At 44.2% G+C, this 15,081-nt stretch overlaps 13 non-coding genes and 1 pseudogene across 13 annotated transcripts; all 14 read left to right on the top strand.

Moving 5' to 3' along the window:
- The first annotated feature begins 58 nt into the window (after positions 1-58).
- On the top strand, positions 59-177 carry LOC149754181 (5S ribosomal RNA). Its single transcript, XR_016404070.1, has one exon. It is a non-coding gene; the product is annotated as a 5S ribosomal RNA (ribosomal RNA).
- Positions 178-422: 245 nt separating this feature from the next.
- Positions 423-541, top strand: LOC149754180 (5S ribosomal RNA). Its single transcript, XR_016405181.1, has one exon. It is a non-coding gene; the product is annotated as a 5S ribosomal RNA (ribosomal RNA).
- Positions 542-794: 253 nt separating this feature from the next.
- Positions 795-913, top strand: LOC149754179 (5S ribosomal RNA). Its single transcript, XR_016406094.1, has one exon. It is a non-coding gene; the product is annotated as a 5S ribosomal RNA (ribosomal RNA).
- A 247-nt stretch (positions 914-1,160) lies between these two features.
- Positions 1,161-1,279, top strand: LOC149754178 (5S ribosomal RNA). The gene has a single exon (XR_016406432.1). It is a non-coding gene; the product is annotated as a 5S ribosomal RNA (ribosomal RNA).
- A 246-nt stretch (positions 1,280-1,525) lies between these two features.
- On the top strand, positions 1,526-1,644 carry LOC149754177 (5S ribosomal RNA). The gene has a single exon (XR_016405180.1). It is a non-coding gene; the product is annotated as a 5S ribosomal RNA (ribosomal RNA).
- A 253-nt stretch (positions 1,645-1,897) lies between these two features.
- On the top strand, positions 1,898-2,016 carry LOC149754176 (5S ribosomal RNA). The gene has a single exon (XR_016407835.1). It is a non-coding gene; the product is annotated as a 5S ribosomal RNA (ribosomal RNA).
- Positions 2,017-2,263: 247 nt separating this feature from the next.
- On the top strand, positions 2,264-2,382 carry LOC149754175 (5S ribosomal RNA). Its single transcript, XR_016406456.1, has one exon. It is a non-coding gene; the product is annotated as a 5S ribosomal RNA (ribosomal RNA).
- A 246-nt stretch (positions 2,383-2,628) lies between these two features.
- On the top strand, positions 2,629-2,747 carry LOC149754174 (5S ribosomal RNA). The gene has a single exon (XR_016408120.1). It is a non-coding gene; the product is annotated as a 5S ribosomal RNA (ribosomal RNA).
- A 247-nt stretch (positions 2,748-2,994) lies between these two features.
- LOC149754173 (5S ribosomal RNA) lies at positions 2,995-3,113 on the top strand (annotated as a pseudogene).
- A 247-nt stretch (positions 3,114-3,360) lies between these two features.
- Positions 3,361-3,479, top strand: LOC149754172 (5S ribosomal RNA). Its single transcript, XR_016407030.1, has one exon. It is a non-coding gene; the product is annotated as a 5S ribosomal RNA (ribosomal RNA).
- A 246-nt stretch (positions 3,480-3,725) lies between these two features.
- On the top strand, positions 3,726-3,844 carry LOC149754171 (5S ribosomal RNA). The gene has a single exon (XR_016405652.1). It is a non-coding gene; the product is annotated as a 5S ribosomal RNA (ribosomal RNA).
- Positions 3,845-4,090: 246 nt separating this feature from the next.
- Positions 4,091-4,209, top strand: LOC149754170 (5S ribosomal RNA). The gene has a single exon (XR_016408256.1). It is a non-coding gene; the product is annotated as a 5S ribosomal RNA (ribosomal RNA).
- Positions 4,210-4,456: 247 nt separating this feature from the next.
- On the top strand, positions 4,457-4,575 carry LOC149754169 (5S ribosomal RNA). The gene has a single exon (XR_016407939.1). It is a non-coding gene; the product is annotated as a 5S ribosomal RNA (ribosomal RNA).
- Positions 4,576-4,822: 247 nt separating this feature from the next.
- Positions 4,823-4,941, top strand: LOC149754168 (5S ribosomal RNA). The gene has a single exon (XR_016411706.1). It is a non-coding gene; the product is annotated as a 5S ribosomal RNA (ribosomal RNA).
- The last annotated feature ends 10,140 nt before the right edge of the window (positions 4,942-15,081 follow it).

Genomic DNA, 15,081 nt, shown 5'->3' with positions numbered 1-15,081 from the left:
CTCGGGCCGTCGAGACCCGCTGCTTTGTCATAAAAGGGAGTTTCGAAGGGCTTGTCATGGGTGCGATCATACCAGCACTAATGCACCGGATCCCATCAGAACTCCGCAGTTAAGCGTGCTTGGGCGAGAGTAGCACTAGGATGGGTGACCACCTGGGAAGTCCTCGTGTTGCACCCCTTTTATTTTTTGCCCTTTTTTTATTTTTTGATAATATTTATTTTTAATTTTTCGGCTTTTGGCTTTTCCTCTTCGGATAATTTTTTCCCCCGAAAATAAACTGAGTCCGGAGACTGGCGGTGCCATGCAGCATAGCGGGACCAGCGCGATGAATCCTACGCCAGAACGGCCCCGGCGGCGCGAATGTCTCGGGCCGTCGAGACCGGCTGCTTTGTCATAAAAGGGAGTTTCGAAGGGCTTGTCATGGGTGCGATCATACCAGCACTAATGCACCGGATCCCATCAGAACTCCGCAGTTAAGCGTGCTTGGGCGAGAGTAGCACTAGAATGGGTGACCACCTGGGAAGTCCTCGTGTTGCACCCCTTTTATTTTTTGCCCTTTTTTTTATTTTTTGATAATATTTATTTTTAATTTTTCGGCTTTTGGCTTTTGGCTTTTCCGCTTCGGATAATTTTTTCCTCCGAAAATAAACTGCGTCCGGAGACTGGCGGTGCCATGCAGCATAGCGGGACCAGCGCGTTGAATCCTACGCCAGAACGGCCCCGTCGGCACGAATGTCTCGGGCCGTCGAGGTCTGCTGCTTTGTCATAAAAGGAAGTTTCGAAGGGCATGTCATGGGTGCGATCATACCAGCACTAATGCACCGGATTCCATCAGAACTCCGCAGTTAAGCATGCTTGGGCGAGAGTAGTACTAGGATGGGTGACCCTCTGGGAAGTCCTCGTGTTGCACCCCTTTAATTTTTTGCCCGCTTTTTTATTTTTTGATAATATTTATTTTTAATTTTTCGGCTTTTGGCTTTTCCACTCCGGATAATTTTTTTCCTCCCAAAATAAACTGAGTTCGGAGACTGGCGGTGCCATGCAGCATAGCGGGACCAACGCGTTGAATTTTACGCCTGAACGGCCCCGGCGGCGCGAATGTCTCGGACCGTCGAGACCGGCTGCTTTGTCATAAAAAGGAGTTTCGAAGGGCTTCTCATGGGTGCGATCATACCAGCACTAATGCGCCGGATCCCATCAGAACTCCGCAGTTAAGTGTGCTTGGGCGGGAGTAGTACTAGGATGGGTGACCCCGCAGGAAGTCCTCGTGTTGCACCCCTTTTATTTTTTGCCCTTTTTTTATTTTTTGATAATATTTATTTTTAATTTTTCAGCTTTTGGCTTTTCCATTTCGGATAATTTTTTTTCCACAAAAATAAACTGAGTCCGGAGACTGGCGGTGCCATGCAGCATAGCGGGACCAGCGCGATGAATCCTACGCCAGAACGGCTCCGGCGGCGCGAATATCTCGGGCCGTCGAGACCGGCTGCTTTGTCATAAAAGGGAGTTTCGAAGGGCTTGTCATGGGTGCGATCATACCAGCACTAATGCACCGGATCCCATCAGAACTCCGCAGTTAAGCGTGCTTGGGCGAGAGTAGCACTAGAATGGGTGACCACCTGGGAAGTCCTCGTGTTGCACCCCTTTTATTTTTTGCCCGTTTTTTTATTTTTTGATAATATTTATTTTTAATTTTTCGGCTTTTGGCTTTTGGCTTTTCCGCTTCGGATAATTTTTTCCTCCGAAAATAAACTGCGTCCGGAGACTGGCGGTGCCATGCAGCATAGCGGGACCAGCGCGTTGAATCCTACGCCAGAACGGCCCCGTCGGCACGAATGTCTCGGGCCGTCGAGGTCTGCTGCTTTGTCATAAAAGGAAGTTTCGAAGGGCATGTCATGGGTGCGATCATACCAGCACTAATGCACCGGATTCCATCAGAACTCTGCAGTTAAGCATGCTTGGGCGAGAGTAGTACTAGGATGGGTGACCCTCTGGGAAGTCCTCGTGTTGCACCCCTTTAATTTTTTGCCCGCTTTTTTATTTTTTGATAATATTTATTTTTAATTTTTCGGCTTTTGGCTTTTCCACTCCGGATAATTTTTTTCCTCCGAAAATAAACTGAGTTCGGAGACTGGCGGTGCCATGCAGCATAGCGGGACCAGCGCGTTGAATTTTACGCCAGAACGGCCCCGGCGGCGCGAATGTCTCGGGCCGTCGAGACCGGCTGCTTTGTCACAAAAAGGAGTTTCGAAGGGCTTGTCATGGGTGCGATCATACCAGCACTAATGCGCCGGATCCCATCAGAACTCCGCAGTTAAGCGTGCTTGGGCGAGAGTCGTACTAGGATGGGTGACCACCTAGGAAGTCCTCGTGTTGCACCCCTTTTATTTTTTGCCCTTTTTTTATTTTTTGATAATATTTATTTTTAATTTTTCGGCTTTTGGCTTTTCCACTTCGGATAATTTTTTTTCCACGAAAATAAACTGAGTCCGGAGACTGGCGGTGCCATGCAGCAAAGCGGGACCAGCGCGTTGAATCCTACGCCAGAACGGCCCCGGCGGCGCGAATGTCTCGGGCCATCGAGACCGGCTGCTTTGTTATAAAAGGGAGTTTCGAAGGGCTTGTCATTGGTGCGATCATACCAGCACTAATGCACCGGATCCCATCAGAACTCCGCAGTTAAGCGTGCTTGGGCGAGAGTAGCACTAGGATGGGTGACCACCTGGGAAGTCCTCGTCTTGCACCCCTTTTATTTTTTGCCCCTTTTTTTATTTTTTGATAATATTTAATTTTAATTTTTCAGCTTTTGGCTTTTCCTCTTCGGATAATTTTTTTCCTCCGAAAATAAACTGAGTCCGGAGACTGGCGGTGCCATGCAGCATAGCGGGACCAGCGCGTTGAATCCTACGCCAGAACGGCCCCGGCGGCGCGAATGTCTCGGGCCGTCGAGACCGGCTGCTTTGTCATAAAAGGGAGTTTCGAAGGGCTTGTCATGGGTGCGATCATACCAGCACTAATGCACCGGATCCCATCAGAACACCGCAGTTAAGCGTGCTTGGGCGAGAGTAGCGCTAGGATGGGTGACCACCTAGGAAGTCCTCGTGTTGCACCCCTTTTATTTTTTGCCCCTTTTTTTATTTTTTGATAAAATTTGTTTTTAATTTTTTGGCTTTTGGCTTTTCCTCTTCGGATAATTTTTTTCCTCCGAAAATAAACTGAGTCCGGAGACTGGCGGTGCCATGCAGCATAGCGGGACCAACGCGTTGAATCCTACGCCAGAACGGCCCTGGCGGCGCGAATGTCTCGGGCCGTCGAGACCGGCTCCTTTGTCATAAAAAGGAGTTTCGAAGGGCTTGTCATGGGTGCGATCATACCAGCACTAATGCACCGGATCCCATCAGAACTCCGCAGTTAAGCGTGCTTGGGCGAGAGTAGTATTAGGATGGGTGACCCCCCGGAAAGTCCTTGTGTTGCACCAATTTATTTTTTGCCCTTTTTTTTATTTTTTGATAATATTTATTTTTAATTTTTCGGCTTTTGGCTTTTCCACTTCGGATAATTTTTTTCCCCCGAAAATAAACTGAGTCCGGAGACTGGCGGTGCCATGCAGCATAGCGGGACCAGCGCGTTGAATCCTACGCCAGAACGGCCCCGGCGGCGCGAATGTCTCGGGCCGTCGAGGTCTGCTGCTTTGTCATATAAGAGAGTTTCGAAGGGAATGTCATTGGTGCGACCATACCAGCACTAATGCACCGGATCCCATCAGAACTTTGCAGTTAAGCGTGCTTGGGCGGGAGTAGTACTAGGATGGGTGACCCCCTGGGAAGTCCTCGTGTTGCACCCCTTTTATTTTTTGCCCGCTTTTTTATTTTTTGATAATATTTATTTTTAATTTTTCGGCTTTTGGCTTTTCCTCTTCGGATAATTTTTTCTCCCGAAAATTAACTGAGTCCGGAGACTGGCGGTGCCATGCAGCATAGCGGGACCAGCGCGTTGAATCCTACGCCAGAACGGCCCCGCCAGCGCGAATGTCTCGGGCCGTCGAGGTCTGCTGCTTTGTCATAAAAGGAAGTTTCGAAGGGCATGTCATGGGTGCGATCATACCAGCACTAATGCACCGGATTCCATCAGAACTCCGCAGTTAAGCATGCTTGGGCGAGAGTAGTACTAGGATGGGTGACCCTCTGGAAAGTCCTCGTGTTGCACCCCTTTAATTTTTTGCCCGCTTTTTTATTTTTTGATAATATTTATTTTTAATTTTTTGGCTTTTGGCTTTTCCACTCCGGATAATTTTTTTCCTCCCAAAATAAACTGAGTTCGGAGACTGGCGGTGCCATGCAGCATAGCGGGACCAGCGCGTTGAATTCTACGCCAGAACGGCCCCGGCGGCGCGAATGTCTCGGGCCGTCGAGACCGGCTGCTTTGTCATAAAAGGGAGTTTCGAAGGGCTTGTCATGGGTGCGATCATACCAGCACTAATGGACCGGATCCCATCAGAACTCCGCAGTTAAGCGTGCTTGGGCGAGAGTAGCACTAGGATGGGTGACCACTTGGGAAGTCCTCGTGTTGCACCCCTTTTATTTTTTGCCCCTTTTTTTATTTTTTGATAATATTTATTTTTAATTTTTCGGCTTTTGGCTTTTCCGCTTCGGATAATTTTTTTCCTCCGAAAATAAAGTGAGTCCGGAGACTGGCGGTGCCATGCAGCATAGCGGGACCAGTGCGTTGAATCCTACGCCAGAACGGCCCCGGCGGTGCGAATGTCTCGGGCCGTCGAGACCTGCTGCTTTGTCATAAAAGGGAGTTTCGAAGGGCTTGTCTTGGGTGCGATCATACCAGCACTAATGCACCGGATCCCATCAGAACTCCGCAGTTAAGCGTGCTTGGGCGAGAGTAGTACTAGGATGGGTGACCCCCTGGGAAGTCCTCGTGTTGCACCCTGTGGAGTGATTGATTAAAACCCCATTTGATTTTGATGAGCTCAAAGTAATTGAGTATATCTTGTGATTACTAATGAATTCAATTGAGTGTTTCAGTGAAAATCCTGTCCAAGTGTTTCTAGACTTGGTTCATAGTATTTTGGATAAGTTAAGAAGTCTGCATGAACCAATGTCTGAGACTCGAGTCGACTCCCGAGTATCACGAGTCGACTCCAAGCGTATCAAGTTCACTGGCACGAGCTCGAGTCGACTCCAGATTAGTACGAGTCGACTCCGACTGAGAACAGAAAGCTTCATCTCAGAACCTGTCAACGAGTCGACTCCTGAAGTGCGTGAGTCGACTCCAATGTTCACCGAGTCGACTCCAGGGAAGTAAGAGTCGACTCCAAGCAGTCACAGGCAGAAAAGTCAGAGAGCAGTTTTCGGGTCTGAGATTCGAGTCGACTCCAGTAGAACGCGATTCGACTCCGATGGTTAGCAGGTCGACTCCAAAGAAGGTAAGAGTCGACTCTCAGAGGAACACAAGGAAAAAGTCAGAGAACGATTTTCGGACTCTGAGATTCGAGTCGACTCCCGCAGTACACGAGTCGACTCCGAGACTGAGCGACCATCAACAGACAGAAGACCATGTTACTTCCTCTGAGATTCGAGTCGACTCCCAGACAGCTCGGGTCGACTCCAAGACAAGCTTCACGTCAAAAGGCAGAAGACCAACTTTCGGAAACTGAGAGCCGAGTCGACTCCAAGGAGGTTCGAGTCGACTCCAAGACTGGATGAGCCAGACGACAGAGAATCGAGAGTTCGGGCTCTGAGATTCGAGTCGACTCCCAGGACAGTCGAGTCGACTCGAGTGGACAAAATTCAAATTTGGATCCACGGACTTCAGTGGATGAGCCGACTCCAAAAATTGCCAGGTCAACTCCAGAAGTTGGCGAGTCGACTCCAGGTCAAGACGAGTCGACTCCCAGTCAAGACGGCAACTTTAATTCAAATTTGGAACAGTTGCCGAGTCGACTCCGGAAAAGCGTGAGTCGACTCCTGCTACAGACGAGTCGACTCCTGATCGCGCGAGTCGACTCCAACCCACCAACGGTCATATTGTCAGGCTGCGCAGAGTGTGCAGAACGGCCAGAAAAAGCAGAGTAATGGCTAGTTTCCGTGGGGGTTGGCATAAATAGCCACAGAGGACTGTAGCAAGGTAGAAAACAGATATTCCACTCCAAGCATTCAAGTTTTCAAGCTCTCCAAGTGCTCTTAAACGAAAAAGGGGAGATCTGCATTTACTGCTCCAACAACTTCTTCCCAACAATCAAAGCTTCCTCCTCCTGCATTCAAGTCGACCACTCTTTCAAGAGGAGACCGGAGTTCCAGAAGCCATACCTCTTCACCAGCTTAAAAGCGTTTGAGGGCTTCTAACTCCCTTACGATTATATTGTCTTAAATCTGCTTTTTGAGAAGCTATTTTCTGTTTTCTTCTATCTCTTGTATCTACTTGATTCAATCGGGGGATTGAATCAAGGGGTTTAAGGTTGGTTGGTGAGCCAAGTTAAAACCAACGTGTGTAAGGGTTTGATTGTGAGCCCGGAAAAACAATCGGGGTTGGTTCTAGTCGGTGAGCCTGGGAAAACCGACCGAGTTCGTTGTGAGCTCGTAAAACAACAAGTTTGGTTGTGAGCTTGCAAAACAACCGGCTGTAATCCAAGGGGGTTATAGTGAAATTCCCAAGTGAGACTTGGGGAGTGGACGTAGGAGCAAGGGTTAGCTCCGAACCACTATAAAACTTTGTGTTTGTAGTGCATTGTCTCTCATCTTCTTCCCCGCACATTACTCACAGCACTAGGCTTTAATTAAATAACTTGCTATAGTTTTTAATTAATCATCCACTAAGTTTTAATTAGCCAAATTATATTAAAAACCCAATTCACCCCCCCCCCCCTCTTGGGTTGTCTATCTGGGCAACAAGTGGTATCAGAGCCAAAAACTCTTCCACTCAAGAGTTAAAAGATCAAAATGACAACCCCATTTGGATCTTCTCACATTGAGGGTCAGTCCACCCAAAGACCCCCTTTCTTCAATGGATCTGACTACTCATACTGGAAGGCTAGGATGAGAATATTCATCCAAGCCCAAGACTATGAGATGTGGTCCATTGTAGTAAATGGGCCATACATCCCATCCATATACGTAGATGGTGTTAAGGTACCTAAACTTGAAATGGACTGGGATGAACATGACATGAGAAAGGCACAATTAAACTCTAAAGCAATGAATGTCTTCTATTGTGCCTTAGACCGTAATGAATTCAATAGGATTTCAACTTGTAATTCAGCAAAAGAAATTTGGGACAGACTTGAAGTGACCCATGAGGGCACGAATCAAGTCAAGGAATCCAAAATAAACATCTTGGTTCATAAATATGAACTATTTAAAATGGATTCAAATGAAACAATCACATCCATGTTCACTAGGTTTACTGATATTGTCAATGGCCTAAAAAGCCTTGGCAAGAACTATACTAACAGTGAGCTTGTCAGGAAAATCCTTCGGTGTCTACCGAGGTCGTGGGAAGCTAAGGTGACAGCAATTCAAGAAGCCAAGGACTTGAACAAGCTACCACTTGAGGAGCTTCTTGGATCCCTCATGACGCACGAGCTCACCATGAAATAACACAACGAGGAAGAGTCCTCCCATAAGAAAAAGGTAATAGCCCTTAAATCTACTTCTTCTAACAAGGACTTGTCTTGCAGCAGCAGCAGCGAAGAAGAAGAAGATGAGGAAGATGGTGGTGAGGCTCTTCTTGTGCGCAAGTTCCAGAAATTCATCAACCACAAGAAGTCCTATCATCAAAGGAGAGGCCCCTCAAATTCCTACCGAAAGGACAAAGGTAAGGAAAGGGAAAATGAGGGGATTGGTTGTTACGAGTGCAAGAAGCCGGGTCACATAAGAGCAGAGTGCCCCTTACTGAAGAAGGGGAGTAAGTACAAGAAGAAAAAGGCACTTGTGACTACCCTATCGGACTCCGACTCATCATCCTCCTCATCAGATGATGAACAAGAAGAGAAGGCCAATTTCTGTTTCATGGCCAACGAAAACGAGGTAACTTCCGACACGCATCCTGATTTTTCTTTTGATGAACTTTATGATGCATTTAATGAATTAATGGTAGAATATAAGGCTATAAATCTTAAGAATAAAGAACTGAAAATAACTAATCAATCATACCTACATAAATACGATAAATTAGTTAAGGATAAGGATTTAATCACCAAAGAAAATATAGAACTTAAAACAAGCAACTAACTTTTAACTCAAAAGACCAACACCTTAACTAAAGAAAATGAAAAACTAACTAAGGAATTTTCAGAACTTAAAAAATATAAACAAACCTTAGATAAGGATCTTACTAAAGAACTTAATGATCTAAAAGCCGAAAATCAGACACTAACTAAAGAACTTAACAAATACAAATCCTTAGTTGAAAGATTTACCTATAGTTCTGAAAAATTAAACATGATACTAAATAGTCAACGTGCAGTGTTTAATAAAGCCGGTTTAGGATATAAACCAAGGAATAAGCAAAAACTTCTTAGTAACTTCTTTGTTAAAGCTGGGGAAACAAAAACTAAGAAAATAACCTGCTTTTGTTGTGGTACAGTAGGCCATAAAGCAAATGTATGTAATTTTAGAAAAAGTAAAACTAAAAGAAAAATTAAAAGGGTATGGGTTCCAAAAGGAACCAACTTGACTAACCATGAAGGACCCAAGAAAACTTGGGTACCTAAGATGACATGATTTGCTTGTGTAGGAGTGTCTTGCAGCCAAGGTCAACAAAAATTGATGGTATTTGGATAGTGGCTGCTCAAGGCACATGACGGGTGATAAAGACCAATTTTTCACCCTTGAAGCTAAGAAGAGAGGTGCTGTGACGTTTGGAGACAACAACCAAGGTCACATCATTGGTATTGGTAAAGTTCAAATCACCCCTTCTACTTTTATAGATAATGTTAGATATGTTGATGGTCTTAAGCATAACTTGTTAAGCATTAGTCAATTATGTGACAAAGGATATGATGTTATGTTTAAACCATCACTATGCATTATAACAAATACTAATGATAATAGTTTAGTTTTTAAAGGGATTAGACGTGGAAATGTATATGTGGTAGACCTAGAAGACCTTGCAAAACATAACCAATGTTTAGTTGTTAATGAAACTAAAGATAATGATGCTAGTTGGTTATAGCACCGTAAGTTAGGTCATGCAAGCATGGACACAATAACTAAATTAGTTAAAAGAGATTCCGTGATAGGTTTGCCAAAGTTAAAATTTGAAAAGAACAAAATCTGTGAAGCATGTCAATTTGGCAAACAATCTAGGAATTCTTTTAAACCCATAAAATGTGTCTCTACCTCTAGGCCTCTAGAATTATTACACATGGACCTATTTGGTCCAACTAGAACAACAAGCCTAGGTGGAAATAAATATGGTCTAGTTATAGTAGATGATTACTCTAGGTACACATGGGTCATGTTTCTAGCACATAAGGACCAAGCATTTTCCATGTTTAAAAAGTTCCATAAGGAAGTAACAAATGCTAGAGAGTCTTCAGTCATAGCCATTAGAAGTGACCATGGTACCGAATTCGAAAATCAATTATTTGATGAATTTTGTAGTAAAAAGGGGATAACCCATAATTTTTCTGCACCTAGGACACCACAACAAAATGGAGTTGTGGAAAGGAAAAATAGAACACTAGAGAAAATGGCTAGAACGATGTTATGTGAAAGTAACCTCCCTAAGTACTTTTGGGGAGAAGCCATTAATACTTCTTGCCATATATTAAATAGAGTTCTATTAAGACCCATCATAAAGAAAACACCTTATGAACTGTGGAAAAACAGAAAACCAAAGGTTAACTATTTTCATGTTTTTGGATGTAGGTGTTTTGTACATAATAATGGGAAAGATAATCTAGGGAAATTTGACCCTAAATCTGATGAAGGAATATTCTTAGGTTATTCTACAACTAGTAAAGCCTATAGAGTCTTTAATAAAAGAACCCTAGTTATAGAAGAATCTATACATGTTGTTTTTGATGACTCTAGTGACATCTCCTCTAGTAAGAAAGCCAATCTTGATGATGATATTGAAATACTTGAAGAAAAGATAGATGAGGTGGGATTACAAGATGGTAATCAAAAGTTGATTGAAGGAGAATCATCAAACCAAGAGCCTATAGTGGATCATGGGCTAACTAAAGCTTGGAGGTATGCTCACGGGCATCCTAAGGAACTAATTCTAGATGATCCATCACAACCGGTTAGGACTAGAGCATCTCTTAGAAATTTGAATAACCATCTAGCTTTTGTTTCACACTTTAAGCCCAAACATATAGAAGAAGCCGAAAATGATGTAAATTGGATAAATGCAATGCAAGAAGAACTAAACCAATTTACTAGAAACAAAGTGTGGGATCTAGTAGAGAGACCTTCTGAATATCCAATAATAGGTACAAAATAGATATATAAAAATAAACTAGATGAAAATGGAATTGTTATAAGGAATAAGGCTAGACTAGTAGCAAAGGGTTATAATCAAGAAGAAGGCATAGATTTTGATGAAACCTTTGCTCCCGTAGCTAGACTTGAGGCGATTAGACTTCTATTAGCATATGCATGCTCTAAGGACTTCAAGCTATATCAAATGGATGTAAAAAGTGCTTTTCTAAATGGGTTTATTAATGAGGAGGTGTATGTAGAACAACCTCCTGGTTTTGAAAATCATCAATACCCTAATCATGTGTATAAACTGAACAAAGCGCTTTATGGACTAAAACAAGCACCTAGAGCATGGTATGAGAGACTTAGTAAATTCCTATTAGAACATGAATTCTCTAGGAGAAATGTAGACACAACATTATTTCTAAAAAAGCAAAACAAAGATATGTTATTAGTACAGATTTATGTTGATGATATCATTTTCGGTGCTACTAACAATCGCCTCTGCGAAGAGTTTGCTGATTTGATGCAGAGTGAGTTTGAGATGAGCATGATGGGAGAGCTGAATTACTTCCTAGGGCTTCAAATCAAACAATCTGAAGGAGGCATCTTCATCAATCAAGCAAAATATATCAAGGAGATGCTCAAGAAGTTTGATATGGAGGGAAACAAGTCAATCAGCACCCCCATGAGCTCATCATGCAAGTTAGACCAAGATGAATCAGGTAAATCTGTAGATCAAAAACTTTATAGAGGTATGATAGGTTCTTTACTGTATCTTACTGCAAGTAGGCCTGATATTATGTTTAGTGTGTGCATGTGTGCTAGATATCAGGCTAATCCTAAAGAATCACACCTAGCTGCAGTTAAGAGAATCTTTAAATACTTAATTGGAACTAAGAACATAGGGCTGTGGTACTCTAAAGAATCTAGCCTAAACTTAATAGGGTACACAGATTCAGACTTCGCTGGATGTAAGCTTGATAGAAAAAGTACCAGCGGGTCTTGTCAATTTCTAGGAGAAAACCTAATCTCATGGTTTAGCAAGAAACAAAACTCGGTTGCATTATCCACTGCAGAAGCTGAATATGTTGCAGCCGGGAGTTGTTGTGCTCAAATCTTATGGATTAAACAACAATTAGAAGATTATGGCATTAAACAAGATAAAATTCCCATTAATTGTGATAACACAAGTGCCATAAATCTAACTAAAAATCCAATTCAACACTCAAGAACTAAACACATTGAGATAAGACATCACTTCATAAGAGATCATGTATTGAATGGTGATGTGTCACTCCAATTTGTGTGTACTGATAATCAATTAGCAGACATTTTTACAAAACCCCTAAGTGAAGAGAGGTTTAGTGTGCTTAGAAGGGGATTAGGAGTGATTGATCCATCCTAGTGAGAGTTTTTCACTAGATTAATTGATTTTGATGATTAGAATGAGGTTAAAATAGAGTTTCTATGCAGTGATCATCAAATCAGTCCTTAATTAGGTGATTTTCCCTCATTTGGCACGATTATGGCATGGTTTTTAGGTGCGTGCCAAGGTTAGAGACGACTCGAGTAAGTTTCAGAGTCGGCTCCTAAGGGGGAGTCGACTCGCGCATTAGCGGGAGTCGACTCGCAAAGTTGGCAGCTGAGGGGGAGTCGACTCGCACACTGTCGGGAGTCGACTCGAAGTCTACATGCGCTAACAGAGAGTCGACTCGCGCATATTCTGGAGTCGACTCGAGGTCGAGTCGACTCGCGAATCAGGGGAGTCGACTCGCAGTCGGGATCCGACTTTTTAACCCTAGGTTTGTCGTTTCGTAAACACTTTTCCTCAAGCCGCCACTGTTCACAAAGCCCTAGAGCCGACTCCTAGGTCATCCCCGATCGTCTCCAAGCCCTTTTCCCGTCGATTCTTCGCCGGACATTGAGTTTCCATCCGTTCCTAGGTCATTTCCGGTCCGTCTCGAGCTTCCTCCGTCGGTTCTTCACCGTCCTCTAGGTATTTTTCTTTCCGTTTAGGTCAAGATGCCTCGTAAGACCGTCGTTAGGAAGAGGTCCCGTCCCGAGGCCGGTCTCGAACGACGCTCCAAGGCGCGGCACGATCCCGCGAGGCAACCACCTCCAGATCGTTCCCCGCCTAGGGTGGTTCTCGTTAGGCCGTTGGCCGGGAAGGCCGTCACCTCCGGGAGGTTTGTCGATTTCGACTATCTCTCCCGGGAGGGGTTCACCATAGGCGATAGGCTTAGAGCCCAGGGCCTAGAGTACTTCCTCACCTTGGACCTTCCCACCTATCCTGGCCTAGTTCAAGAGTTTTACAGTACCGTCCATCGGGGAGATGGAGGTATCGAGGGTACGGTAGTAGGTGTCCCGTTGCGTGTCACAGAGGACCTCATTGCCCATATCCTTCACCTTCCATTAGTAGGGGTGGCTCCCGCACACCCTGAGGATAGAGTTGCGGCCCTTACGGTCGTCTTAGGGCATCCACCTCAGTCCCCCCTAGATGAGGTATCTGCTAGCTCACTTCCTATTGAAGTGAGAATCCTTTTGAGCATTCTGTCCAGGTCCATCTTCCCTAAGACAGGGAGATTTGATTTTGTGAATGAGAGGGACTTAGCTATTATGTCTTATATCCTTCAGGACACCCCGATCAACTTTCCAAAGCTCATTTATAGGTATATGTGTGAGCCCCTAGATAGACCTAGGCTCTCACTCCCATACGGGATGTTATTCACTCTTCTTTTTAGGCAGTACGAGATTCCCATTCCTGAGAGGGAACCCTCTCGTGCCTTGCGATGGACTGATCGCTTGTGTACGGGGACTATGCACAGGATGGGATTTCGGAAGAGAGAAGGGATCTGGGTTAGGAAGTCTACTCTCACTGCTCAGACCACCAGACCATTACCCAGTCCTGAGCCAGATTCAGACTACCCAGACCTTCCAGACCATCCAGACCTCCCATCCACTCCTCCTGCTCCTACCACCTTTGCCGGACCTTCCTCCTCAGCTACACCATCTATGGAGGTTCGGATTGATCCAGAGCAGCTCCGGGAGCTGCGGCAGGAGATCGTCCGAGATCTGAGGGATGAGCTGCTTCGGGAGCTCCGAGGTGCGGTGACTGCTCCCACTCCTGCACCCGTATCTTCTCAGTTGGTCCCTTCCTTGACAGCCGTGACTGACATGACGGCTCATGTACGGGAAGAGATCTACAATATCCGGAGTTTGGTCCAGGCCCAGTTCCACAGCATGAGTGAGGTCACGAGCTCCACTCGACAGATGCGAGAGGAGATAGGTCGTGACATGCACACCACCACCGAGGGGGCCGAGCGCTTGTCGAATGTACTCATCGACAAGCTGGACGCACTTCAGACATCAGTGACTGGGCTTCAGGCGTCGGTGACAGAGCTCTCCACTATACATAGCAGAGCCACCACGTCTATCATCGCACAGCTTGGCCATGTGACAGATGCAGTCTCCCTCCTCATGGAGCAGAGCCGATTGAGAGGAGGAGCCACATCCTCGAGAGGAGGAGCTACATCCTCCAGAGGAGGAGATGCATCCTCGAGAGGGGGAGCCTCATCCTCGAGGAGGCCATAGATGTTTTTGTGTGATGTATTGTTTTACCTTACTTATTGTATGCTCAAATGTATTCACATTCATATCAATACAATGAGTAGACATTTTATCTTCAATTATGTGCCATTTGATGTGCCATTTGTTGATTGTGCCATTGATTGTGTGTGATTACCTCCTTTTTGGTATGATGACAAAAAGGGGGAGAAATATGTATAAAATATGGTAAAATATGTAAAAGGAGAGAAATATTGAAAAAATATGTAAAAGAAATCAATGGAAATAAATAAAACGATAAACTCTTAAAAATACACACAAATTTGTTCTAAGTGGATTCGGTACCTCGAGGCTCATTATCTCTCTTTTGGGGCTCCTAATGGAGTAATCTCCAGAATCTATTCAAGGGATATTCGGAGATTAGCTGAATCCTACTCAAGAACAAATTGACAGATTTTCCCTCTAAAAAGATAAAATTCAGTTCAAAAAAACTTCAAAGCATGAAGAGGAAATTCAGAAAATCAAAATATAGTTGAATGCATATGTTGAGGGGGAGAATCTGAATTTTAATCAAGCTAAAACATTAATGACATATAAGCCAAACAATTGATTGCATAATATGAAGGCTTATATAATTCCAAATGAAAGGGGGAGCTTTAACTTCGAAATTTAATGTTTCACTCCTTTCAAACTTGGATAAATTAAATTATCAGACATTTGAATTCATTTATGGATTTTACTTCATTGTTTTATGAGCAATTCATTTTACATATACTCAAAGTTTTGTCATCATCAAAAAGGGGGAGATTGTGGAGTGATTGATTAAAACCCCATTTGATTTTGATGAGCTCAAAGCAATTGAGTATATCTTGTGATTACTAATGAATTCAATTGAGTGTTTCAGTGAAAATCCTGTCCAAGTGTTTCTAGACTTGGTTCATAGTATTTTGGATAAGTTAAGAAGTCTGCATGAACCAATGTCTGAGACTCGAGTCGACTCCCGAGTATCACGAGTCGACTCCAAGCGTATCAAGTTCACTGGCACGAGCTCGAGTCGACTCCAGATTAGTACGAG

This window comes from Phoenix dactylifera, chromosome 4 (genome assembly GCF_051530095.1).
Source record: "Phoenix dactylifera cultivar Ajwa chromosome 4, Ajwa_hap1_PhDact_Kaust_v1.1, whole genome shotgun sequence".
NCBI classification, from domain to species: Eukaryota; Viridiplantae; Streptophyta; class Magnoliopsida; order Arecales; family Arecaceae; genus Phoenix; species Phoenix dactylifera.
This window is presented reverse-complemented; position numbering and strand designations above follow the sequence as displayed.